General features: G+C 39.0%; 1 long non-coding RNA gene across 1 annotated transcript; it reads right to left on the bottom strand.

Moving 5' to 3' along the window:
• On the bottom strand, window positions 1–13,555 carry LOC136834787 (uncharacterized). The gene is made up of 3 exons (XR_010851886.1): window positions 13,427–13,555; window positions 7,888–8,028; window positions 1–5,416 (listed from the first exon to the last, which is right to left on the bottom strand). It is a non-coding gene; the product is annotated as an uncharacterized lncRNA (long non-coding RNA).

Consider the following 13,555-nt stretch of genomic DNA (forward strand, 5'->3'; position numbering starts at 1 on the left):
TACTAACTGGTGGTTTTTATTTTCTCTATGTTGTACAGTTTGTCTACACAATTCACAGTCAAGTACATAATCTCCATCAATTATCATGGCTATTCCTTGGACTTCCCTGAAGTCTACCTCACACTCTTCAATTATATAAAATATTTCTTGGTTAATGAAAACATTGCAACTACTATACATACAGACATTTGGTAATATGATTGTCACCCTTATAGGATACTCCTTAAAGCATCTAGCTGGGTACCCCAATTCAAAACGTAATCTTCGCAACACATTACCATAGCCAAACAATATGGCCTTTCTTCGGACCCTTTTTCTATTCACGAATTAATGCTTAGTTATATCTGCGTGCTACTGTAGCTTATAACCTCTACATTCGTTGGCACCTCTGAAAGTTACCAAACTTACGTATGACTTATGTTGACCTAGGTCTCTAGCAACCCCACAAACTTTTTCCCCATTAACTAAATGTTTCACATTTAAGTCTTAGCCAGGTCAAGTGACTAGAAATCCCGTGGCAGAAGATACAGCTGTACAAAAGCCTTTTTCAGTCTTAGCAGCAGAGCACAATTTTTTTTATAAGGCTATATTAAATGTTCCAAACATTACTGAACAGAGGGCAAAACGAAAATAACCATACATATGGGTGAGAATCAAAATTTACGATATTAGGGAGCACGATTCACAAGTCAACTAGCAGTAAACGAAAGTCTTACGACATAGAGTGAATACCCACACTGCAACTGACCAAGTACCTTAATACTATCAAGAATGCAGCATTTTAACGCAATACCTCAATACCCAAGGAATGACTGTGACAATGGAAATTAGTTGCCGAAGTAATGTATTCAAAACGGCAATGCATGTACCCTTCTACAATTGAAATACTACCATGACTTGAAAATGATGACTACCAGTTTACACCACTATATTTAGAATACAAGGGTCCTCGGAGGCTCGGTCTTCCAGGCAAGTAAACAACTCCAAATAATAGTCAAACAAATGATCTGTTAGAGGACATGACACATTACAAACCTGTATCTAGCTTCTTTGCAGCATTCACCAATGAAAAAATTTTTAGTCAAAAGGCAGCACCAACTAACTTATTGCCAGACTCCAAAGAACAATAAATGTCTGCTCTTAAGAGTTAAGCTTCATATAGGACAAACGAATGCACTACAGGTCTCCGTCAAAAGGTTGTCGTAAACTTGTATCCAAGAAGAGAATTTCCGCAAAATTAGCAAGTGAATGTACACAAAGTCAACTGGTTTGATGTAGAAGGTATTCATTAACTAGGGGGCGCAAAGTTCAGCCTGCAACTGAATGCATTAGATGATTAAGTCATAGGAACAAACTCCATGCCGACGACTGACCATAAAGTTACAAGAAATACAAAATTCAATTTGGAAATGAGATGGTTCAAGAAAACTATAAAATTAAAAAATAAAAGGCGAGACTTGCAAGAGGGGGAAGACTTTGATAAACCAGAATGCCGAGGTGGGATCTAGTCATCTCCTTCCAAGAAGACAAATAGTCGCGATGGGATGTCAAGTACTGTATACTTGAACGCACAGAAAGGGATGTACTAAAGTCAGAGATGGATGACTCGGTGGAAAGTGAAATGAAATAAGTGTGAAAATAAGATACCCTAATAAGATTGCACTTGATGGACGGAACGCAGATGAGAGGTAGGACTGTTGGCGAAAGATGCAACATACAGGAACCTTTGGACATGACATCTAAGGTAAGTCTATTCACCAGAAGACAAAAATGGCATAGATAACAGCTACCTTACAACATGGCACGAAAAATAAAGCTGGGAAAACAATCATTATTTGGTACAAAATTAACTATCTGCATATTACTGTCCGAGTAACTGCCTAAGGATGAATTTCAACGAAAATTTCAATCCAAATACATACATGAGCATGTAAACAACCTACAAATTGCCATTTCATTGTGTGTGTACAGACCATTAACTCTTATATGGCTACTGCTACTCTAAGCGGCAGAATGGCACGAAAATTCCCAAGAAAACCGAAGGCTTCCATACGAGTGAAGAAAGACCGTTTAATAATCTTGCACCAAAATAGAAGGAAAGAACTAAAAAAGTGACGTATCTAAATGAAGTACAATTAGAGGTAACAAGACTATAGCCAGCCAACTACCTGTGCAGATGTCAGGAATAGAAGGGACGGGGATCTCCAATCAGGATGATAAACATGTGAAAATACGGTGCCACCAAGTTTGTCGTGGTATCACCATATCAGAGTATGTAGGGGCACTCATAGTCTGTTTTTTTTTTCTTACTGCTTCTGATGCTTGGTAGGTATCCTACTGCCATTAGCTATTCCAAAATGAGAAGTGGGCTTTGCTCTACATGGAACAGAAGTTCCCTTTGAGGGACGAGGCAGAATAAGAATGCCAAAGCATCGAAAAGAGGAGGAAACGATTGCCCAGAGTATGACCCAAGAATTACCACTTCCACAAAGTAAAGATAGCAAAGACCTGATGAGTACTAGGGAGGCTCTTACGGGGAAATGGGAGAACAGAATCATTTCTGTAAAAGACGTGTGTGGTTGCACAGTAGACAAATTAAAAAATACCAAGAAAGGGGTCACTGACTAAAATTGTTATTCACTCACCCCCAGGCTAAGCACTTTATATGAGCATATATATGGCTCAACATTTAAGTGGAAACTGAAGAAAATGAGCTAAATGTAGTAGGGATCCAATGAAGATTAGTTCAAAATGCCAAGTAAAAGGTCAAGAATAGTTAGAGGAAGGTTCCCAACTTGCCACCTAGGCAGATCCAAGGAACATCTTAATCACTGTCCTCTCGAGTCTTGTCACCAAATATACCAAACCCTCTTGGAAACCAATCTATTTCTCAGCCTCGACGACCTACCAGCGTAAACTGAAGTGGAAAAGACTGTCCTTTGAGGAGATAAAACACTTATCCCTTGGTATTTCTATAACCTGTCTCAGGATTTTTTTTTTATCTTACTGAAGGTTAAGGCAATGAAATAAGAGTACCTTTCAAAATTACCAGGATATTTGCAAAGCAATAATGCAGGAAACCCATATTACGAGTCTTAGAATGAGGGCAGGTTTGATGATCTTGAGAAGCTCGACAGAATACAATGGAGGTGAACAAACTATACCACTGGCAAGCAATCATGCAAAACACGAAGTATGGATAAACGAGATTCAAAATGAAAAAGCAGAACACACACATGAGCGTTAGTTTAAGAAAAGACTGAGAACACCAGGGGTAAAGGAATGGGGGTCGTACCTCCTTTGTGGGCCATGTCACACTTCTGGAAGACCTCAGATTTACTTCATGGCTAGTCTTCCCTTAATGTGCACAAACAACGTGCCAAGCAATAGTTTGTTTTGTATGTTAAAAATACAAAAACAAAATGGAAACGGACAAAATGTATGGCAAAATTTGGTCTGACTTAAATATAGCAATAAGAAGATTGTTTTGGTTAGAATACAGAGAGAGAGAGAGAGAGAGAGAGAGAGAGAGAGAGAGAGAGAGAGAGAGAGAGAGAGAGAGAGAGAGACCAATCACTAAAACACAAGTCAATTTATTTAAAAAAAGTGTCAAAATTATCATTCACAATCACAGGTCCAAAGCTATTTACAATCACAATCTCAAGGGTGATAAATATATAAAATCTAAATAGTTTTACCACATTCTCTTAAAATCACAAACTTCATATCTTATCCATGCATCAATGGAAAGACCTCCACTATCAGTCACTTGAGTGGGATTAACACTACCTGAGACGTTGGGGGGGAGGGTAATTTTCATTATTATTGAAATACAGTTCAACGGGACTATTAAATTACAATTTCCCTATCACAGGGCTAATCTGAAGGATCTGTTTTCAAGTGAGAAGTGAAACAAAATAGCAAATAGAATGAAGTCAATATTAAAAGGGGGTGAATGGGATAGCAAGGCATGCAAGGATGAATAACTCAGCATTGGAGAGAGAGAGAGAGAGAGAGAGAGAGAGAGAGAGAGAGAGAGAGAGAGAGAGAGAGAGAGAGAGAGAGAGAGAGAGTAGGTTCTGTATAAAACTGAAAAACACTGGGAGTTATCTAACCAACAGTATTTTACCAAACCCAAAACAACTTTAAAAAATTATCTTAGAAACTGATTTTTCTTACACTAACCCAATACCTTAACCTGGCCTTATTCATGTGTAGCAATTGGTTCTAGGTACCATATCCACTAAGGGGAATAAATGAACAGTTCGGTCCAGTAAGTTTGTACATAGCAATCAAATGGATTATGGGGTTATTGGTGGCTATCCCATTAATAAACAGTTTAACCAGACCACTGAATCACCATTCTCAACTCTCATAAGACTGGCCAGAAGGACTGACTCTTGATGAACTAAATTAGATCTGATTTACCGCCACTCCTTGAATCTTAATAACTGGATAAACTGAAAAGTCAATGATTATGGGAAAGTTCTAAACATTTGTTTCCAATACTTGATGTTAGTAAAATAGTACTACTTGTAACTGCTATATATTGATCAAGTTGACTGTTAATGCTGATCTGTATTATCATACGAGTACTCGGGTAAATACTGTGGCAAGAATATCTAGCGAATCTGAGAAAACACTGGTGTCCATAACAGATAAGCAATGGGCCCAACTTTGTTGATTCTAGTCATAGAGGAAGCTACACAGAAATGAAGAAAGGGAGGTCCCTACGAGCTTCGGTATGCAGACAGCTTGGTGTTAACAGCCGAACATGAAAAAGAGAACTTACAATATTGCTTGAAGTATTAAAGGCTGACATGGACTGCTAAGAATTGAAAACCAAAGCAAGCAAAACTAAGTTTATGATGATAGGGATCGAAGCTAAAGGCATGGCATAGTCTGAAACTACGAGAATTTAGGATGAAGTACATAAAATATAAGGCAATGATGAAAACTCAAGACATCTAACAGCGTGGAAAACCTGATAAAACAGTAAACAATGACGTGTAAAGGGGACGTGGAAATTTTCCCAAAGTAATTATTTATAGACTATGCAGATTGATGCTTCTCGAAGTGATCTGGAGTAAATCCAAGCTGGAGGTAGAAGATGAGTCCCCAAGCACCATAGATAGTACTAGAGATTCTCTTTGGTGTCCCTTTGGCCCCAGCTGCACTGCTCTCTGGTGTTCATCAGTTCGTCTTGATCTCTTCTCAATTGACTTCAACTTGTTCCAGTTACAATTCTTATTCAAGAACAAATCCCTGAACAATGTTCACTGCACTACTAGACAATAGCAAAATTCAACCCATAGCCTTAGGCACAAGTCATATTTCAGTTTTTGTTCTGAGCAGTAATAGGCCCTTTGGCAACTTTTTAACAGGAACGTCGCTGATGATGAATATGAACAGTAACCTGTAAAGAAATGACAACTATAGATTAAATGTTGTAATTTGCACATTTTTTATACAACAAAATCATGAAATTTCACCAAAACAGTCCTGCCTTAATAGGTCATGTTCCGACAAAATTATTTGCTGTTAACGCCTGTTTGAATAAAAACTACCTAAGGCAGATTTCATACTTATACATGAAATGGCATAAAGACATCGCTGATACCCAAGATGAATCGGTTTACAATATGCCCATTCTCAGAATACAAAATTTTTTGGTTTTGCCTCTGCCTAATCCCAAAAAGCAGCAGTTAGCTGCGTGTTTTAAAGGAAGACTGAACTGCGTACAGATGTTTTCTCAAAAGAGTGAATATTATTTCCTCATTGTGAGGGGGAACCATGACCTGTAATCAGTTTGGTTTAGATCGCCTGTTTGGTTTGTAGGCTCAGTTTCATGACTGATCAATTTTCTTTCTCTGAGAACAGATATGATTAACATCACATCTCTAATAGTTACAAGAATATATACTCACATTTAACTATCTTTCTTTATCTCTGTTTGATAAAGAACAACCTATTTTCTATTACAGATGAACTGTACAGTTTGAGCGGGGGTTAAGGGCAGTAAAAATTCTGTGCCTTCATGTTAACGTTTCTGCCACCACCAAAAGAATCTAGGAATCAGATAAATAAATAAGGCTTGAAAGTGCTCTATGTGACGAAAGTGTTTGGTAATGTCAAAGGCTGCTGCCGATTGTCAAATGCTATAAAAAGTTAAAGACTTCAATTTTTTCAACTAAAACCAAGGTCTAATGCTCTAAGAAGTTACCAAGACCAATTTTTTCAACCAAACCAAGGTCTTAGGTAACCGCGATGCTTGTATGGTGTGACCTCTATAGGTAATTCACTGTTAGCCTGTAACATACGACTCTCTCCAATACAGCAGTTAGCTACCAAAGTCCCTAACAGATATAATCACTTGGGGTACTTTTATCTGTGGCTACTACTAATCCTTGAGAGAAGTTACTGGCCTGAGGAATTTGTCATAACTATTATTTCGATATTGTATTGAGCCTTTGTGTTTCATTGGTATTCCGCAGATTGGCAAAATAGCAGGTTTTCAGTTTCCCTGACCAGTGATCACTCCACATCTGACTGGGCATCTTTTACGCAGTCATCAAAAGGTATTGTAAAAACTAAAAAATTCCATGCATCACGAATTTATTCATTCTGCAAATAAAACGTGTGTATATCTTCAATTTATCCACAGAAGCTAATACCAACACACCTCAATAAAACGAAATTGATCCAAACTCCTGTGTTCGAATTCATTAAAGTACTTGATACCTTCGCCTTAGTACAATTCTCATGCTTTAAGCAAACTTCAAATCTGGAAATAATTCCAAAGTAACGTCTAGTTCCACTTATTGAAAAACATCTTACTTCTTATATGCTAATGGCAGTTAAGGGGAGACAAACCAGTTCTTGAATGCTCCTTCAACTAGCTCAGCAACTTCAAGTAATAGGCAAAACCTCTGACAGCTTCAATGGTCCATTTATTCCTGAACTATCTCCAAACAACAGACATGTACCAGTCAATGTTGATGAGGGTACATTATTACAATGTATAAATAATTTCTGCTTTCCAATTAGTCTCGCCAACATACTCACAACAACAGTGCCTGGGCACATTCTGGCCAATGTACACAATTTATACTAATGCCCGATACCTGAAAACACTGTTCAGTGAACACCAACCGGAAAAGGGCTAACACAGCCATCATTAAGTAACAGTACAGATATTCGAGCACACAATGCACCGCATAATTGACAGTAGGGAATGCTAACCACTCACAACTACTCAATTTACAATATACCCAAGCTACAGTTCAACTAGTCATTTTAACTCCACATACCAATACTATACACAGCACCTTTATCTTGCATGCTAGCATATCAGGGTACCACTCAGCATGGAGCCCAATGAGAAGCTACCAGGGTTATCAGGGACCCTGAGTGCACTGAAATAGCTCAATAACAGACAGACTGAACGTGGAGCACAAAGGAAAGGGTCCCCTGTCACCACCTAAAAGCTTCATATAACTATTCCAGCAAACACTTGCGTGAAACAATGAGAATTCCTAGTCAATAAATCCAGAATTTTCAAAATACCTGTGAACACAAACCAAAGACCCTGATGATCTGTCAACCAGTGGTGTACCTATCCTGGGGGTGGAGGAGGCTAATGCAGGGATCTACATACAAAATTATGGGAGGCAACCTCATATATTAACTATGCCAATGTAGCGTAATACAGTACTGTACATTGTGTTAGTAAATGAGAACAACCCTATTAGAGGGAACCTTCATTTACAACTTTTGTAACGGTAGCCCCAAATAAATGCTTCAAGCTTAAAAAACAATGTACAAGAAATGTATAATACTGAAAACAGATACAAAAAGGTGCTGTACACACTAAAACCAGGTACATACCATTATAATGAATATCATCTGACTTCATGTTCATCTTCCCCCCTTATTGTGCACTCCTCCGTCACTGGGTTCTGTAATTTCATCCTCTGCAACATTTTTGCGTTATACAAAACATGGACAGCATGTTTGACATCTAATGATCTGTTAAGGATGACAACGAAAATGTTACTGATTTAATTTCTAAATATATTCTTCATTCAAAAGCAGTAAGTTAAAATTTCAGGCTTAGTCACAATACATACTACACCAAAGTTTTCTTATCTGGTAAAATATAAATATTCAATAAAATGAATACAAACTACTGTACGTACTTATATTATTACGTTACTATATATGAACTTATGTCGAAATGCCCAGGGATGATTAGACACACCATACAAACTACTGCAAGTACTTATATTATTACTATGCTATATATGAACTTATGTCGAAATGCCCAGGGATGATTAGACACCAAAAATGAACACTGTAATCAGCATGCAGCCCCACCGTACTTCCTTAGACTTATGTCTCAGCATTTCTGCATCGTTTGGGGCCAATGAGTACTCTCATAACACCGGTTTCAGGCAGCATTAGTTCAATGTGCAGTTCAGGTGAAATCAGGGATTGGTCTCTCATCATCGCCATCTGAAGGGAATCTGCAATTCTTGTGAGCTGTACAGCCATTGATGAACCCCGCGCCCCCACCCTCCCTCAGCAGCTATGCCACTGTGGCTCACCCATGCAAAAAGAAATGACAGGTCCTGATATAAAAAAATCTAACTCCTTAGATGTATGTACCAGCTTTACTCCACTGACAGAAAAAAGGTAAAACTTACAATGCAGATTTTTAGTCCTTCATTGCACATAGCCTTCAAAAAAGAACCATCAAATCTATCATTGCTAACCAGGTAAGGCAAATGCCACAAAATATTTATGCACACACAAATTAACAATATGCTAATCTTCCAAGGACTCTCATAGCAGAAATGGTCCCATTCAGGCAACCACTAAAACCTAGTGTACTCAATCTTTTCGTGGGGCGATGAGATTATCTATGAATCAAAAGCACCTGCCATCAGTGAAATTGAAGAGGGTGTGAAAAATTATCAATTCACTGGTCTGTAACTGCCAAAAGATTCTGGCTAATCCATATGCACTGAGAAGCTTGAAACACGGATTTCCTTGGAAATACCCATTTCAACTGAAGCCTGGGTCAAAGGATATCCAAGAATAACCAATATCCTTATCTACCACCAAAGACCTAGTTACTGAAATGGTACTTTTATGGGGAGCAAACCAGTCACTGGAGTGATGATTACCACAATACCTCCAGTAAATGGCATGACAGGAGAGAGGTTAGACCTTCTCCCTTGATAAGGCCATACACACTTGTAAACCCCTTCTATCCGTCTTCCTTTCTGAGGACTGGTCCCATGAACAAGGGTGATCCCTGTTGCTCCTTTTCTGGGATGAATGGCAATTGCTTAGTCGTATGGGACTCACCATGGGGATAAAACTTACGAGTTCTCTTCCCACCTCTCCTATGACCTAGGGATTGAGATGAGCTGGAAGAGGGTGAAGAGGCAAAAGAAGGGGAAGGTGCCAAGCTTGAGGAAGAAGCATAATAGTATTTCCCAACCATAATCCAGTCACTCACTGAGACCTCCAGGGCCAAGGCTAAAGGTGAGCTTCTAGGACTCAGGAGTTGCAACACCGGTTGCAGCTGAATAACAGATAAAAGTCTCATTCTCCCCAAAACGGGAGAGTAACATTAACAGCAATACCACCACCACCACCACCAGTGCGGTCCGTACAGGAAGTGGCAGTAAACAGCCACAGCAAATTGCAACAGGAATAACATGGCAGACAACTCTCTTGTCTTTCCAAAGGCCAGACAGTGCCTTCAGTAACTGTCAATTCTCTGTTGGAACCCCCAAAGCAGCTGGCAAAGCAAATGCAGCAGTGACAGAAGCAGAGGACGAGTCGGTAACTGTACAAGAGATACAAATGAGATATTCTCCTGTGGAGTGTTAATGATAAAAAGTTTAACATAATCCATTAACAAACAGTGAATAACACTGCAGAAGATCACATCAAAGATGATAGGCAACTATGTATCAAAACGGTGTAAAAAGATTTTTTAAAGTCAGCAGCCCAAATACTTCTTTTAAGTATTAGCAAACATAGCAATGTTTGATCAAATGCATCTGAGTGATAAACGAATCATGGCTGTTTCTGCTTATTTTTGTTTTTGGTTTTCTAAATGTCCCTGGTAGCTGACATCTCACTACAATGCTCCTACGACCAAACGAGCTTCAGAAATGTATGCACAGTATATGTAAAAGTTGAAGCTTTGCATTACTAAACAATACAGGTTTACAACGAGCCCTGGTAAATGACAGAAGAGTTGTGCAGGGCATATCTGGGGGTCGGGGATAATAAGCTGATCAAAGAAATACTAAAAAAGGATCCAACTTAACCTAACCAATCATAAACTTAGGATGTCATACCCTGCTTTGGCCAGCAAGGGGATAAAACTTAACCTTACCTACCCTTGACCTAGCGTGCCGTGTCCTAATCTGGCTGGCCCAAAGCCCCTAATGTGACTGTGCAACTGTTGTTCTATTACCACATCTTTTATAGATGAGTGATTGAGAGAAGCTTACAGAACAAAGTGTATTAAGCAAGCCTAGCCTAGCCAGACTGTCTGGATCACATAGCATAGCATAGCATGGAATCATAACATGGCCAGGATGGATAGCACAGCCTGGATAGACAGCCCCAGTCTCTGTAATGTTGGTGCACATGGCATGTTCACTGACCAAAATGATCAGCCACATACACCACATGTGATGGGCAGCTAGTCAACCTATTTCAGCATTTACATTAGCTTCAACACTCCCAGGAATCATGAGGGAAAGCACACTATTCACAGATAAAAGTATAAAAACGAGCTATAAAAGAGAAATGAAAAATTGGAAAAATATAGTACAATGACCTATGGTGTGAGACTCACGTCAGCTGCTAAAAAATAAAAAATGTTTGCACCAAGTTTTAATGTCTGGAGTGCCAACAACTTTATTGCAGGATTAGGAACATATTCCACAGATTTTTGAAAACATGAGAATAAAACTCACATTAAACTCGAAGGGACTGAGCTTCACAGAATAATGAGACTTAGAATTAACGGTACAGTATACCTAGTATTGCATAGCAGATAGAGTCTGGGAAGCTCTTGATGAAACTGATTATCAGAATCTATGAGAAATGTTACGGATAATGAGCACACTGAACAACAGTGAACGAGATTGTTTCCAAGATCAGAGATAAGGAATTTAATAAAACTTATGTCAGTTGCTGAATACAATAATTAAAACATGATAAAAATCAACTTCATCAGGCCAGACAGGACTCCAAAACTCTTGAAAGACTAAGTGCATTTGGAATTAACAATGAAACCTGCGTTTCTGTACGAGTAATGTGTAGTCACCGAGTCATCAGGTTTACAAGGAGGAACTGATGTCTGTAGCAAAAAGTGTACAGTAGATTTGAGAGTACCTTACCATTTGTGTTCTACAGTTTTAACAAAACGGGACTGATTGCCAAATTATGCTAATTTTAAACTTGGACATGAACTCAGCCCCAGCTCTTAGCCGGGTAAGTTATTCAGTGTCAAAACAGATCATCTCCTTTTTTAAAGACTGTAAGCCTCCAATTGCTCCAAGTAATCATGCCTATAATCATTAACGAACCAGGTTTTCTTTAGTACGATTATTTAAGGAAAAAGTCTATTTATTACGCAGGCAAAACCTTGATGCAAGAAACAATATAAGGTTCACTCAAGATTCCATTTGACTGAGATTTGATCTTACATACTAGATCTGTGTCATCGAAGAATTAAAATTTTTGAACAGCTGCACGTTTAAATTGAAAGCCTATTAAAATTTTATGATGTACAATTGCATGAATATTTACCAATAATCCTATCGTGGTTTAACAAGTTCCTGTTTGAAGTTTCCTTAATTTGCAGCTGGTGCAATCAGTCTTGCTGAAACAGTAGGCTAAGGAAGCTCGCTCCAGCATGAAGGTGGTGGCACCCTAGTAGCTGGTATTCTATCAGTGGGGGCCCGCCTAGGTGGGGCCAAGATATTTTTTGGGGGCGGTCAAAGAAAAGTACACAAAACTAATGTAGTAATTCTGTAATTAGTAAAATATACTATTCTCGAATGTATATATCCATGTGAATGAAGGGAAATAGTAATAATTAGTAAACCCGTATTTGAAATTACAGAGCTCAATTCCCATTTAATTTCCAACTCTTACTATATGCAAATGTATCAAATACTGTAACGTAAATGTCCTCACAACCTTATATTCAGCACTAGCCTAATTTCTATTATCAAGTTTTAATTTTCAACTATAGTTTAGCTACAAAGGGAATTTCAACTGGGGGGCCAAGCATCTGACTGGGAGAGCCCGGGCCCCCCACCCCAATAGCGACGGTACTGAGTCTAGGTCAGGATATATCCCTAATTATCATCACACCGATTAGCAAATCAAAGAAATTAAAGAGCATCGGTTAAAATGGGGGTAGAACTATGGGGTAGCCCCGCGTCGCCGACGGCACTATAACTACTTTTTCAACAGCTTTTTGGTTGCTAATTATGAATTTACCTTTCAGTTTTGACGCTAGAGTCTAATTAACCTGTAATTAACCCCTTAAGTCCATCCAACAAGGGGTTTCCATACGCGATCTTCACAAGACAGAGCACGGGGATATACGTCTGTTTCGAACGGTTCATATCCCGTCCGGCAAGTGCAATAACTTGTTAACGTATGGGTACCACCCCCCGGCCCAGTACTAAACACGGCGAAGGGACATTCCATTTGGCCGACAACCAACAGAAGCACCGCCTGTATCAGACCCCCTAGAAGTGTAGAAAAAACCAGTTGAAAAGGTAAAAACAGGCGCGGAGCTAATATATAGAATTACCAAAATGGGTTATAGCTCCTACAGCCATGTCAGACATGCTATTCTGATTTGGACTAGGTTATGGAGGGCTGGTTAGGATGTGTTCCTAACACTAACAAAAGTCAGTCTACCCCATTCCCTAAGGTAAGATGAACTACATTTAAGTTATGGTAGGGAAGGCTAGGCTAAGTTATATGTACAGTAGTTGCAATTACAACATCCTCGGGCAATTTTCCCATTGCGTGCAATACTGTTAATACTCACTGTTTCTTCTCCCCTAGATCCCGGTTTTCCTCTATGGCACCCAAAAAAAAAAATTACAAATTTGACAAAATATCTTCAAGCTAGTCAGTTTAAAATCAGTCATGTCATCGGGTTGCCAGGCGATAAATAAACCCAATCACCGTTTTTCACAGGTGTACGAAGTACTTGTGCATTTGGAACCCAGCTACCAACTCCGGTTAAGCACAAATTATCCTATCTGTTTACGCCAAACTAAATTCACAACAGCTCAAATCTCGCACATCAGATCAAAGGACATTAAAGCGCCTAATTTTGATAATAGAACCCCACAAAAGAACTCACTCCTACAGTTATGAAATTCCACCCGGCTCCACGTACTTCTTAACATCACAATGGTTAACCTCTGACTGACAGTGACACTCGAGTCTCGATAGCGGGCCTTTAATTACCCGAGTGACCTACGTAGTTGCC

The sequence above is a fragment of the Macrobrachium rosenbergii genome, chromosome 54, assembly GCF_040412425.1.
Source record: "Macrobrachium rosenbergii isolate ZJJX-2024 chromosome 54, ASM4041242v1, whole genome shotgun sequence".
Classification (NCBI taxonomy): domain Eukaryota; kingdom Metazoa; phylum Arthropoda; class Malacostraca; order Decapoda; family Palaemonidae; genus Macrobrachium; species Macrobrachium rosenbergii.